The 11,878-nt window shown below is 54.2% G+C and overlaps 1 pseudogene; it reads left to right on the top strand.

The window, feature by feature from the left end:
- Positions 1 to 5,879: 5,879 nt before the first annotated feature.
- Positions 5,880 to 10,156, top strand: LOC127201483 (cytochrome P450 2D3-like; annotated as a pseudogene).
- Positions 10,157 to 11,878: the final 1,722 nt, after the last annotated feature.

The raw sequence follows: 11,878 nt of genomic DNA, 5'->3' as shown, positions 1-11,878 counted from the left end.
GGGGACATCTCCCCATTGGATTTGCCCCGCCTCACATCCCGTGACATTGAAGTCCAGGACTTTCTCATCCCCAAGGTAGGCATGGGCCCCTCTGCTCTTACATCATGGCCACTGCCACACAAGGCCAGGGAAGACCAAGGCCACTCCACCCTAGATTTCCAGCCTGCTGTCGGGCCCATCTTGAGAGTCCTCAGGAAAGAGAAATGCCAAAGGAAAAAGGCCACGGAGATTTTAGGAGGCACTGCACATAGGAATGGGCTCTGGGTTGAGCACCCATGGGAGATCTGTTTCAGGGCCCTCCAGGTGTGGAGAGCTCGGAGGCTGAGCTTGAATGTGGCCTGAGGTCAGACTCAAACAGACAGAGACCACTTGCCTAAACCGTGTCGGCTGGTATACATGGTGCCACAATGCCTCAGCCCCAGATGTGCAAACACTGGTATTGGCACGTCGCCGGGTCTCTGGTAAGGCCATCCTACTGTCTGATGGGATGCAAGCATTCCTCCTGGAATGTGCAGAGTAGAAGTTGTCACCCCCCTCCAGTGGAGTCTGTTTTACAAGTACTACACAGGCCTGAGTCTAAGACCCCCCTTTTCTTTTGCTAAGGCCCCCAAAGAGGGGAGAGTCTCCTGGACTGGGGTCAATGCTCCCGCCAACAGAGAAACTGCAGTTTCAAAACTCTCTTTGCTTGGAACTATTTTCTGTTCCTCTCTAAATTTTAACTACATTTCACTCCTAAGTTGGGACTCCTCAAGCGTAGCAATGGTTGCTATAAGACCCTCACCCGGGGCTGCAGCCAGGGACTGCCTGTGGCCGAAGTAGTTCTGTTTCACTTCCACCTATTAAAAGAGACATGACTAGAGATTAATCATTAGTTAATAAGTTACACTATGGCGTACAAAGAAATAGAGTATTTCAAAAGACTCCAGGTAGCAGGAACGAGAAGAATAGAGAAACATCCTGGCACACAGGTGCTGGGCACAAGTTTCGTTAGAGAGAGGACATTGGCCCTGGACAGAGAAAGCACATACATACTGATATCAAGCCAGTAACTTAGGAGTGATGACGTCTTCCTGCAATGTACTTTGTAATGTTTCCTTCGAAGCTGTAATTCAAAAAATGACAACACAATAACTTCGCATTCTGTATCTGTACTGTGTATGTTTGGTTGCTCACTGACTCCCGTGAGACCGCTCTGTGGAAACTGTAACCACCACAAACCCCTCTGTTTTAGAAGAAGAAATATATGTAATGCTAGACTGCTTGGCTACAAAATGCACTCAGCTAAAGACTTGTCTGTGTGTCAGTTCACCTTATTTCTGTTCACCGACACTCCAAAGGCCCCCAATTCCAAGGACCTATCCCCGACTGAGCTAATGGTCCGTGACATTTGTGTGTAGCTTGGCTCTCCTGGACTCACTTTGTAGACCAGGCTGGCCTCAAATTCAAGGTGATGTCCCTGCCTCTGCCTCCTGAGGGCTAGGATTACAGGGGTGCACCACCACACCCGGCATTAATGTCATCTCGGCTTTATTTTGTTACGGCATCACTAATACTCACAAACCTTACCATTAATTGTTGTGCTTGGAATCAAACGCAAGGCTTTATGCACACTCAGCACACGCCAGTGTACCACACCCCAGAGTGTATGTGTGCATGTTTATTTGTGTTCTCTGTAGGCACATGTGTGTAGTGTAGGCTTAGGCATGTGTAAGGAGTGTTGGCATGTGTGTGGTGTGTAGGCATGTGTGTGGTGTGTTGGCATGTGTGTGGTGTGTTGGCATGTGTGTGGTGTGTTGGCATGTGTGTAGTGTGTAGGGTGTGGTGTGTAGGCATGTATGTGGTGTATAGGCATGTGTGTCATGTATCAACATGTGTGCTGTTGTGTAGGTTTGTGTGCATGGGCAGCAGGTGGTACAGAACCCTCTGCAGAAGCAGTTCTCGATGCTTCTACAACATGTCAGCCTGTGTGGTGGGGCTCACATCCCTGCATGCACCTCTTCAACACCACCGGAAGTCACAAAGCCAAAGCCCATCTATTTGGGGATATCTCTCATGACGGAACCAGTTGTAAGTGTGCTCAGTGTCTCAAGGTGGGCTCCTCAAATAATGTGAGGAGTTCTCCTGTGATGGATGTGAAGTGTCATTCCCCATTTCTTTTCATTAATTTTGGTAAAATGTGAGGATTTTAAAGCTCAGATCACCAATGCAAAGATGGATTGTTGCGATCACAGTCCACAACTCTTTGAAGTGACTCTTGTCTCCTCCAAGTCAATTTCAGTCTGGGACATGACTGATATACTGCTGTTGCATTTTGAATTCCTTTTCCATTCACTTTTGTCTTTTCAAAATTTTTCTCATTTTTTTCCTTGAGTTTTAAATCAAAATAATTACAAATTCTGTGTCACATACCAACTGTGCATCATCTCAAGCAACGATTCAGTGGCTTTGGATTGCATAGGTAACATCCTATCATAACTGCCCACAGTTCTGAGGAGGCCTCACACCATGAGGGTACAGTAACCATCCAGGAAGGAAAACTTCACCGGCCCTAAGTGACCTCCAGCCTCCATTGCCCAAACTCAGCCTTCCCAAGGCAGCAGCCAGAAGTCACTGTCCTCCCAGTGAGTGATGTCACACTTCCCAGGCTGACTGGGTTAGCACTTCCCACCATGCCTAGAGAGAGGAGAACAACCTGGGACCGGCTCTTAGACTCACTGTTGGTCTTCACAATGAAGCCAGCAGAGGGAAACAGCTCGCAGGACAGAGTCCAGGAGAGACCTGCCCAGGGTCCATTTGTCCAGTTCCACTGGAGGACACAGGACAGAGATTATGTGTTGCCTGTGTACAGAAAACTGCAAATCTGGGAGCACCAGTGACCCCTGATGGCCAGGGACTCAGTTCCAGCTTGCTGTGGCAGAACTGGCTCACCTGTGCAGCTGGCATGAAAACAGGACCCAAGCCCCCTAGATGTCACATGACCCCAGTCCTGTAGAGGTAACATGACCCTGGGACAACCACAGTGGTTCACATGGCTGAGAGCACGTGGACTGAGGGTGAAGGGAAACAGACAGTGCTAGCAGGCAGCTGTTTAGCAGAGAATCCAGGTCACCTCCCAAGAGCAAGTGACAGACCAGGGAACCCTTTACAACTGAAGATTACATTGGCCCCAGCTGCCTTCCCCCACTGCCCGTCACTCACACACAGGCTGCAGCTGCCTTCCCGCACTGCCCGTCACTCACACACAGGCTGCAGCTGCCTTCCCCCCTGCCCCTCACTCACACACAGGCTGCAGCTGCCTTCCCCCACTGCCCCTCACTCACCACAGGCTGCAGCTGCCTTCCCCCACTGCCCCTCACTCACCAAAGGCTGCAGCTGCCTTCCCCCACTGCCCCTCACTCACACACAGGCTGAAGCTGCCTTCCCCCACAGCCCCTCACTCACCACAGGCTGCAGCTGCCTTCCCCCACAGCCCCTCACTCACCAAACGCTGCAGCTGCCTTTCCCCACTGCCCCTCACTCACACACAGGCTGCAGCTGCCTTCCCCCCCTGCCCCTCACTCACCACAGGCTGCAGCTGCCTTCCCCCACTGCCCCTCACTCACACACAGGCTGCAGCTGTCTTCCCCCACTGCCCCTCACTCACACACAGGCTGCAGCTGCCTTTCCCCACTGCCCCTCACTCACCACAGGCTGCAGCTGCCTTCCCCCACTGCCCCTCACTCACACACAGGCAGCAGCTGTCTTCCCCCACTGCCCCTCACTCACCACAGGCTGCAGCTGCCTTCCCCCACTGCCCCTCACTCACCACAGGCTGCAGCTGCCTTCCCCCCACTGCCCCTCACTCACACACAGGCTGCAGCTGCCTTCCCCCACTGCCCCTCACTCACCACAGGCTGCAGCTGCCTTCCCCCACTGCCCCTCACTCACCAAAGGCTGCAGCTGCCTTCCCCCACCCCCCCTCACTCACACACAGGCTGCAGCTGCCTTCCTCCACTGCCCCTCACTCACACACAGGCTGCAGCTGCCTTCCCCCACTGCCCCTCACTCACCACAGGCTGCAGCTGCCTTCCCCCATTGCCCCTCACTCACACACAGGCTGCAGCTACCTTCCCCCACTGCCCCTCACTCACCACAGGCTGCAGCTACCTTCCCCCACTGCACCTCACTCACCACAGGCTGCAGCTACCTTCCCCCACTGCCCCTCACTCACCACAGGCTGCAGCTGCCTTCCCCCCACTGCCCCTCACTCACACACAGGCTGCAGCTGCCTTCCCCCACAGCCCCTCACTCACCACAGGCTGCAGCTGCCTTCCCCCACAGCCCCTCACTCACCAAACGCTGCAGCTGCCTTTCCCCACTGCCCCTCACTCACACACAGGCTGCAGCTGCCTTCCCCCACTGCCCCTCACTCACCACAGGCTGCAGCTGCCTTCCCCCACTGCCCCTCACTCACACACAGGCTGCAGCTGTCTTCCCCCACTGCCCCTCACTCACACACAGGCTGCAGCTGCCTTTCCCCACTGCCCCTCACTCACCACAGGCTGCAGCTGCCTTCCCCCACTGCCCCTCACTCACACACAGGCAGCAGCTGTCTTCCCCCACTGCCCCTCACTCACCACAGGCTGCAGCTGCCTTCCCCCACTGCCCCTCACTCACCACAGGCTGCAGCTGCCTTCCCCCCACTGCCCCTCACTCACACACAGGCTGCAGCTGCCTTCCCCCACTGCCCCTCACTCACCACAGGCTGCAGCTGCCTTCCCCCACTGCCCCTCACTCACCAAAGGCTGCAGCTGCCTTCCCCCACAGCCCCTCACTCACACACAGGCTGCAGCTGCCTTCCTCCACTGCCCCTCACTCACACACAGGCTGCAGCTGCCTTCCCCCACTGCCCCTCACTCACCACAGGCTGCAGCTGCCTTCCCCCACTGCCCCTCACTCACACACAGGCTGCAGCTACCTTCCCCCACTGCCCCTCACTCACCACAGGCTGCAGCTACCTTCCCCCACTGCACCTCACTCACCACAGGCTGCAGCTACCTTCCCCCACTGCCCCTCACTCACCACAGGCTGCAGCTGCCTTCCCCCCACTGCCCCTCACTCACACACAGGCTGCAGCTGCCTTCCCCCACTGCCCCTCACTCACCACAGGCTGCAGCTGCCTTCCCCCACTGCCCCTCACTCACACACAGGCTGCAGCTGTCTTCCCCCACTGCCCCTCACTCACCACAGGCTGCAGCTGCCTTCCCTCACTGCCCCTCACTCACCACATCCTGCAGCTGCCTTTCCCCACTGCCCCTCACTCACACACAGGCTGCAGCTGCCTTCCCCCACTGCTCCTCACTCACCACAGGCTGTAGCTGCCTTCCCCCACTGCCCCTCACTCACCACAGGCTGTAGCTGCCTTCCCTCAAGGCCCCTCACTCACACACAGGGCTATAGCCTCTCTCCCTTAACTGTAGGAGACATCCTGCCAGTGGTCATGCTCCTACAGAAGCGAGAACTCTTAGTGGCAGTCACCACGCATGTCCTGCCTACCTGTAATGTGTTCCATGAAGCTCTGGGGAGCTTTTATTTCCTTCTGAGGCAATGGCTTCATGTCCTCAAGCTGTGCCTGTGTGGCACACTGGGTTATTTTACTGTAGAACATGATTGTCCACATCAAAGCAGGGTCCCCTGAACATCCCCCTCCCCACCATGCTCGGCCCGGAAGAACCATTACGTCAGCTCCTGGGAGGGATTGACCGTCTCTGGCTCCTCCCTACACTTCCCCAAACAAAACACTGAATGCAGCTGGAGCAGAGGACAAAGGGCAGTCCTGGCACCCCATTATAAGGTGGCAGGTTCCAAGCCAGGGATTTCTGGTCCTAGGTGTTTCTGTCCCTTGTTCTTTAGGAAGCCTGGGGAGCAGTGGCGCGGCCATGGAGCTGCTGACTGGGACTGGCCTGTGGCCCGCGGCCATATTCACAGTCATCTTCATACTGCTGGTGGATCTGATGCACAGGCGCCAGCGCTGGGCTGCCCGCTACCCACCAGGCCCTGCGCCGTGGCCTGTGCTGGGCAACCTGCTGCAGCTGGACTTAGAGAACATGCCGTATAGCATGTACAAGGTGAGTGACTTAGTGCTGGGAGGTAACGGAGGATGCGGTGTCCATTGGAGCAGGTAGTGGGAGTGGAGCCACAGGTTACACAGGGAACTGCGCCCCCGAGAAGGACCACCCCTTCCTGGTGGTGGCACTTGGACTTTCTTGGGCAACAGTTTTGAGGCACAAAGTCCAGGAGGTTAGGCAAGATGTGACAGCAGATTCCGGTCTGGTTGGACAGGGCAGCAGTCATAGAGGTCCCAAGTCCCTATGATCCTGTCTGTCATAGCTGAGGTCTTAGCATGGTGCCAGGTCCCAGGTCAAGCGCAGCCTGTCTGTGAGCACAGCAAGTGGACAGAGGGCTGTGGCTGGTGAATCTGTTGCTGCTGTGTGCTCTGTGGCCTCACTGCCCATCTCAAGGAACCTGAGTTTCCTCATATGTCGTGAGATGCTAAGAGGACAGTTCTCTGAGTCTGGAAAGGTCACATCTGAATGATCACATTTACTTTACGTTATTGCTGAACTTAAACGATGAGAAGCCAGGGCTGGAGAGGTGGCTCCGTGGTTAAGAGCACTGGCTACTCTTCCAGAGGTCCTGAGTTCAATTCCCAGCAACGACATGGTGACTCAGAACCATCTGTAATGTATCTGGTGCCCTCTTCTGGTGTGCATGAAGCAGTGTACGCATTTACACAAAATAAACAAATCTTTAAAAAGAAAGATAAAACCAGGGAAGGCGCAGTTGTAAGACGCCAGGTCTCAGGCTGGGAATGAAAGTCAGTGGAAGAGCATTCTCTGGATATATGAAGACCAAGGGACAATAACAAGCAACACACACACACTATGCAGATGCTTGTGCAGTGAGCCTGGTTCTAGGCCCCATGGGGACCTCCACTTCCTAAGTGCTCTGTCCCTCTGCTTCAGCTTCGAAACCGCTACGGTGACGTGTTCAGCCTGCAGATGGCCTGAAAGCCTGTCATTGTGATCAATGGCCTGAAGGCCGTGCGGGAAGCTCTGGTGACCTGTGGAGAGGACACTGCTGACCGCCCTAAAATGCCCATGTTTCAGCACTTTGGCCATGGACACAAGGCTCAAGGCAAAATACTGCTGGGTGGTAGGGAGCAGTGATGGCATCAGAGCCAGACATGGTGGGTACTGGGCAGAGGAAGGACAGGGCGTGATACAGGTGACAAGCAGTTAGTAACTCAACAAGCAGCCACTGAAATCCATCCTGGGACCTACGTAGCGGGCTAGAAGGTGGTAGACATGGGTTTTGGAGGAAGGTGGGAGGATATGAGTGATGCTCGTCCCAGAGCAGACGAGGAATATGGGAGCAGTGGATGACACAGCCAGGTGTCCTTGCTTACACACAGATGTGTCCGCAGGACTGGCATTTGCACCTGATGGGCCCGAGTGGCGAGAGCAGCGGCGGTTCTCTGTGTCCACCCTGCGAAACTTCGGCCTGGGCAGGAAATCTCTGGAGCAGTGGGTGACAGAGGAGGCTGGCCACCTCTGTGATGCCTTAGCCGACCAGGCTGGTAGGTGAGTGGTGGGGTGTGCGCAAGGGCACAGCGAGATCGCACTGAGAACTTGATTTACTTGCATCTCTGCTCCCAGGGCATCCCCTCACTCCCTACATGCTCCTGAACAAAGCCGTGTGCAATGTGATCGCATCCCTCATTTACGCCCGCCGCTTTGAGTATGGAGACCCTTCCCTCATCAACATGCTAACAACATTGGAAGAAAACATGGGAGAGACTAATGGCTTGCTTCCCGAGGTAGGGGGCTTGGGGCAGCCTACAGATCCACTTGTGACATCCTTCCTCCCAGAGGAGCCTTAGGCAGGGGATTTGGAGAGCAAGACTTCTAGAAATGTCTACCACAGGAATAAAAGCATAGAGCTTGACAAACCTAGAACAAACGTAGGGAAAAAGTGGACCAAGGTCAGGTGTCTAGAACAGGGATGGCCGGTGCCCTCTATCTATATGAAAGCTACAAATGCCTGTAAAAATTTCAGAGTAGAATATTCCTTCTGTTCACCCTGGGAAACAAGAGTCTGAGGCTGAAACTAAAGAGGAGACAGGTGATGAGAGGAGGGCACCGGGCCTTGGGTCCATTGTGGGAAAGGCTGGAAAGTGAGACTAGTTGAGATCAACATTGAGCAGAGGCACCCAGGGGCCAGAGAGACGGACAGTGGGTAAGGGAGCTTGCCAAGCAAGCCTGGCACTTGAGTGCAGTTCCTGGAAGCCATTTACTAAGAACGGAACTGACTCTGTTTTCCTCTGACTTCAACATTCTTATTGTGGCAACTACACTCTCCACATCATGTATATACAAACACACGTTGAAAAAATTATGATGATCAGGATTATTAGAAATCTTATTTACTTCACATATTAAATGAAGAGGCAACAAGATTGCCTAGCACCTTTTCTGTGTGTCTTACAGGTTCTGAACACGTTCCCAATTCTCCTGCGTATCCCGGGGTTGGCCGACAAGGTCTTCCCGGGACAAAAGTCATTTATGACCATGGTGGATAAGCTGATAACTGAGCACAGGAGAACCTGGGACGCTGACAATCCGCCTCAAGGCCTGACTGATGCCTTCTTGGCTGAGATGGAGAAGGTGAGAGATGGTGAGATGTAGTGTCCAGCATGCCGTGGCTAACCCAGTGACCCCCAAGTGTGGCCTCCTGCAGACACTAGCAGGGTTTCATGGGCCTTTTCCCACTTTACTCTGAGTCCACTGTCTCTCTCTGGCCCAGGCCAAGGGGAAGCCTGAGAGCAGCTTCAATGATGCGAATCTACGTCTCGTTGTCTCTGATCTGTTTGGTGCTGGGATTGTGACCACGTCAACCACGCTGTCCTGGGCCCTGCTGCTCATGATCCTTCACCCGGATGTGCAGCGTGAGCCTGGCTGGGCTGGGAAGAAAGAAGGAGGAGGGACGAGGCAGTGTCCTTAAGCTTCCCTGGGACACTTGTGGCTCCTGGCAGGGGTTTGCCCCAGACTCCAGCATGGGTGATGGCCATCTTTCTCTCATGGACCCAGCCCTTAGCAGAGAGGGACAAGGGTCATTGTCTTGGGCATCCTTAACTGAAGGGATGCTGACCCCTCAGGCCGTGTCCAGCAGGAGATTGATGAAGTCCTAGGGCAGGCGCGGCGCCCAGAGATGGCCAACCAGGCCCACATGCCCTACACCAATGCTGTCATCCATGAGGTGCAGCGCTTTGGGGACATCGCCCCTTTGAATTTGCCACACATGACATCACGTGACATTGAAGTACAAGGCTTCCGCATCCCTAAGGTAGGCATGGGCCCTCCTAACAATAGCATGGCCACTAGCCAACAAGGGCAGGAAAGGCAAAAACACATGCGCCCTGGATCTCCACATGGCACCTGTATCATCCCAGGAGTGAGTATGCTGCAGCCCTTCATGGGAGTCCTGAGGGAAGCTGGACATCCAACCGGTTTATCCATAGTGGAGAATAGGAATCACTGCACTTGTGGATGGGGTCCTGGTTTGGGACGCCATCCATCACTAGTGAAGCGGCTGAAACACTCTGGCCAAAAGACCTAGTGTGTGGAGGCAGAGAAGGTTGTTCATATAAATCTGGAGCCCCACGCCAGTCCGTGTTCACACTATATGCTTCCTCCCAGGGGATGATGCTCATCCCTAACCTGTCCTCCGTGCTGAAGGACGAGACCGTCTGGGAGAAACCCCTCCACTTCCATCCTGAGCACTTCCTGGACGCCCAGGGACACTTTGTGAACCATGAGGCCTTCATGCCATTCTCCGCAGGTGCCCACGGGTGCCTGGATCCCTGTGCCTTCCCAGGGTGCCTCAGGGTGGAGATTCTACCAGGACCCAGAGTGACAAAGCCTCTCTCCCACCTACAGGCCGCCGCGCATGCCTGGGGGAGCCCCTGGCCCGCATGGAGCTCTTCCTCTTCTTCACCTGCCTCCTGCAGCGCTTTAGCTTCTCGGTGCCCGATGGACAGCCCAGGCCCAGCGACCGAGGCGTCTTTATGTTTCTGCACTGCCCATTGCCCTACCAGCTCTGTGCAGTGACTCGCTAACCGGAATCACATTCTAGTCCAGCCCCTAGCCTAGGCTCACCTACAGAGAATAAACGAGGTTTGTGGCTGCCATTTGTTTCCTCGTGCAAGCTCTCATCGCTCTCTCTCTCTCCTGACCTCAGACAACAATCCACACTCAACCCTTTCCCTCCACCTCATCCGTCCTTAATGGACACCTTGAACGTTATGAGAAAGGGGTGTGTGTTTCAGCACTTGGGAACCTGAGATGGGATAATGTCCTGTTTGGGGGTAGCCTGGGCTATGAAGTAAGGTCAAGGACTGCTGGAGTTCATAATGAGACACTGGCTCATGAACAGAAAACAAAGGGACAGAGACAACAAGAAAAACAAATAAGAAGAAAGGAAGGCAGGAGAGCAAGAGGAAAGGAGAGAAAAGGAAGGAAGGAAGGAAGGAAGGCACAGCTATCTAGGGGTGACAGTTGACACCATGGTGTCACTCACTGGGTTGGTGACAAACTGGAGGCAGAAGTCAGGACTCCATGGGTCTCAGGGACATTGCAACAGGCTTGTGCTAGGGGTCAGCACTGCTCCTCAATGGGGACAGAGACATGGTGTCCCCACGATCCTGAGGGCATGAGTGCCTGGAAAGGCTCCCAGAGCTGAGAAGGCTGCTGGCCTCACAGTGGTGACTGCAGAGAAAGAACAGAGAAGGAAAGCAGCAGCAGGGAAAGTGACAGCAGAGCTCAGGGAGGCTGGCACACTGCAGGCTGTCTGTCAGATGTGTCAGAGGGCGGGACTTCCGGGCACCAAGAGTGACTCAGGTTGAGGACATTGCACACAGGGAAGCTCACTGAGCCCCACTGTCCAGGGACTTGGGGGATCCCATAGCCATGGAGCACCCGCGTGGCTCACCCATCTCCATACCCTCCTTCTGGGGGATGGTCTGATGTACTTTGATACTAATTAAGAAAAAGCCATCCCATCTGGGCAGCGCAACTGAGCTAGGTGTGGCTAAGGTTCCCAGGCTTAGAGAGAGAGGGGAATCCTGGGAGGAAGAGAAGAAAAGGATCCTGAGAAGAGAAGAGAGGAAGGCAGCCATGGGTTAGGTGGAAGAGAAACACGTGGCCAGCATGGATGGAAGATTCGCCCCGATGAAGAACATTAGCAAGTATTTGGGATTGGTAGGTAGCTTGATAGACGTTATTAGAAACAGATGGCATGGGGGATGGGACACCTGCCCCACTCTGAGAAGTAGTTAATGTCTGGCCCCGCCCCAGGTTAACTAAAGCTCTTTTGATATATAACGAGTGTCTGTGTCTTGACTGACTGCGAGCTGGACATAATATTGATAATTTTAAAACAACAAGTGGGGCTGGGGAGATGGCTCAGAGGTTAAGAGCACTGTCTGCTCTACAGAGGTCCTAGGTTCAATTCCCAGCACCCACATGATGGCTGAATCCATCTAGAGTGAGATCTGGTGCCCTCTTCTGGTGTGCAGGGCAACAGGCAGGTAAAAGCACTATGTACGTAATAAACAAATAAATCTTGAAATTAAAAAAAAATGGCGCTCCATGTGGGGCAGGTATCCACACTCTTAATAATCATATTTTGTCATAGTCTGAAAGAGAGGAATAACTCCCAGAGAGCGTCCATGGGCCAGAGCAAAGATGGCTACATACACATGGCCGGTTTGAGAGCCAGAACTAGGAGGCTGGCAGTCTTATAAACTGGCCTGGGGAATGGAGTTAATTTCCTAAAAAAA

The sequence above is a fragment of the Acomys russatus genome, chromosome 17, assembly GCF_903995435.1.
Source record: "Acomys russatus chromosome 17, mAcoRus1.1, whole genome shotgun sequence".
Classification (NCBI taxonomy): domain Eukaryota; kingdom Metazoa; phylum Chordata; class Mammalia; order Rodentia; family Muridae; genus Acomys; species Acomys russatus.
Note: the sequence above shows the minus strand (reverse complement) of the source record. Positions and strands in the feature narration are given on the sequence as shown.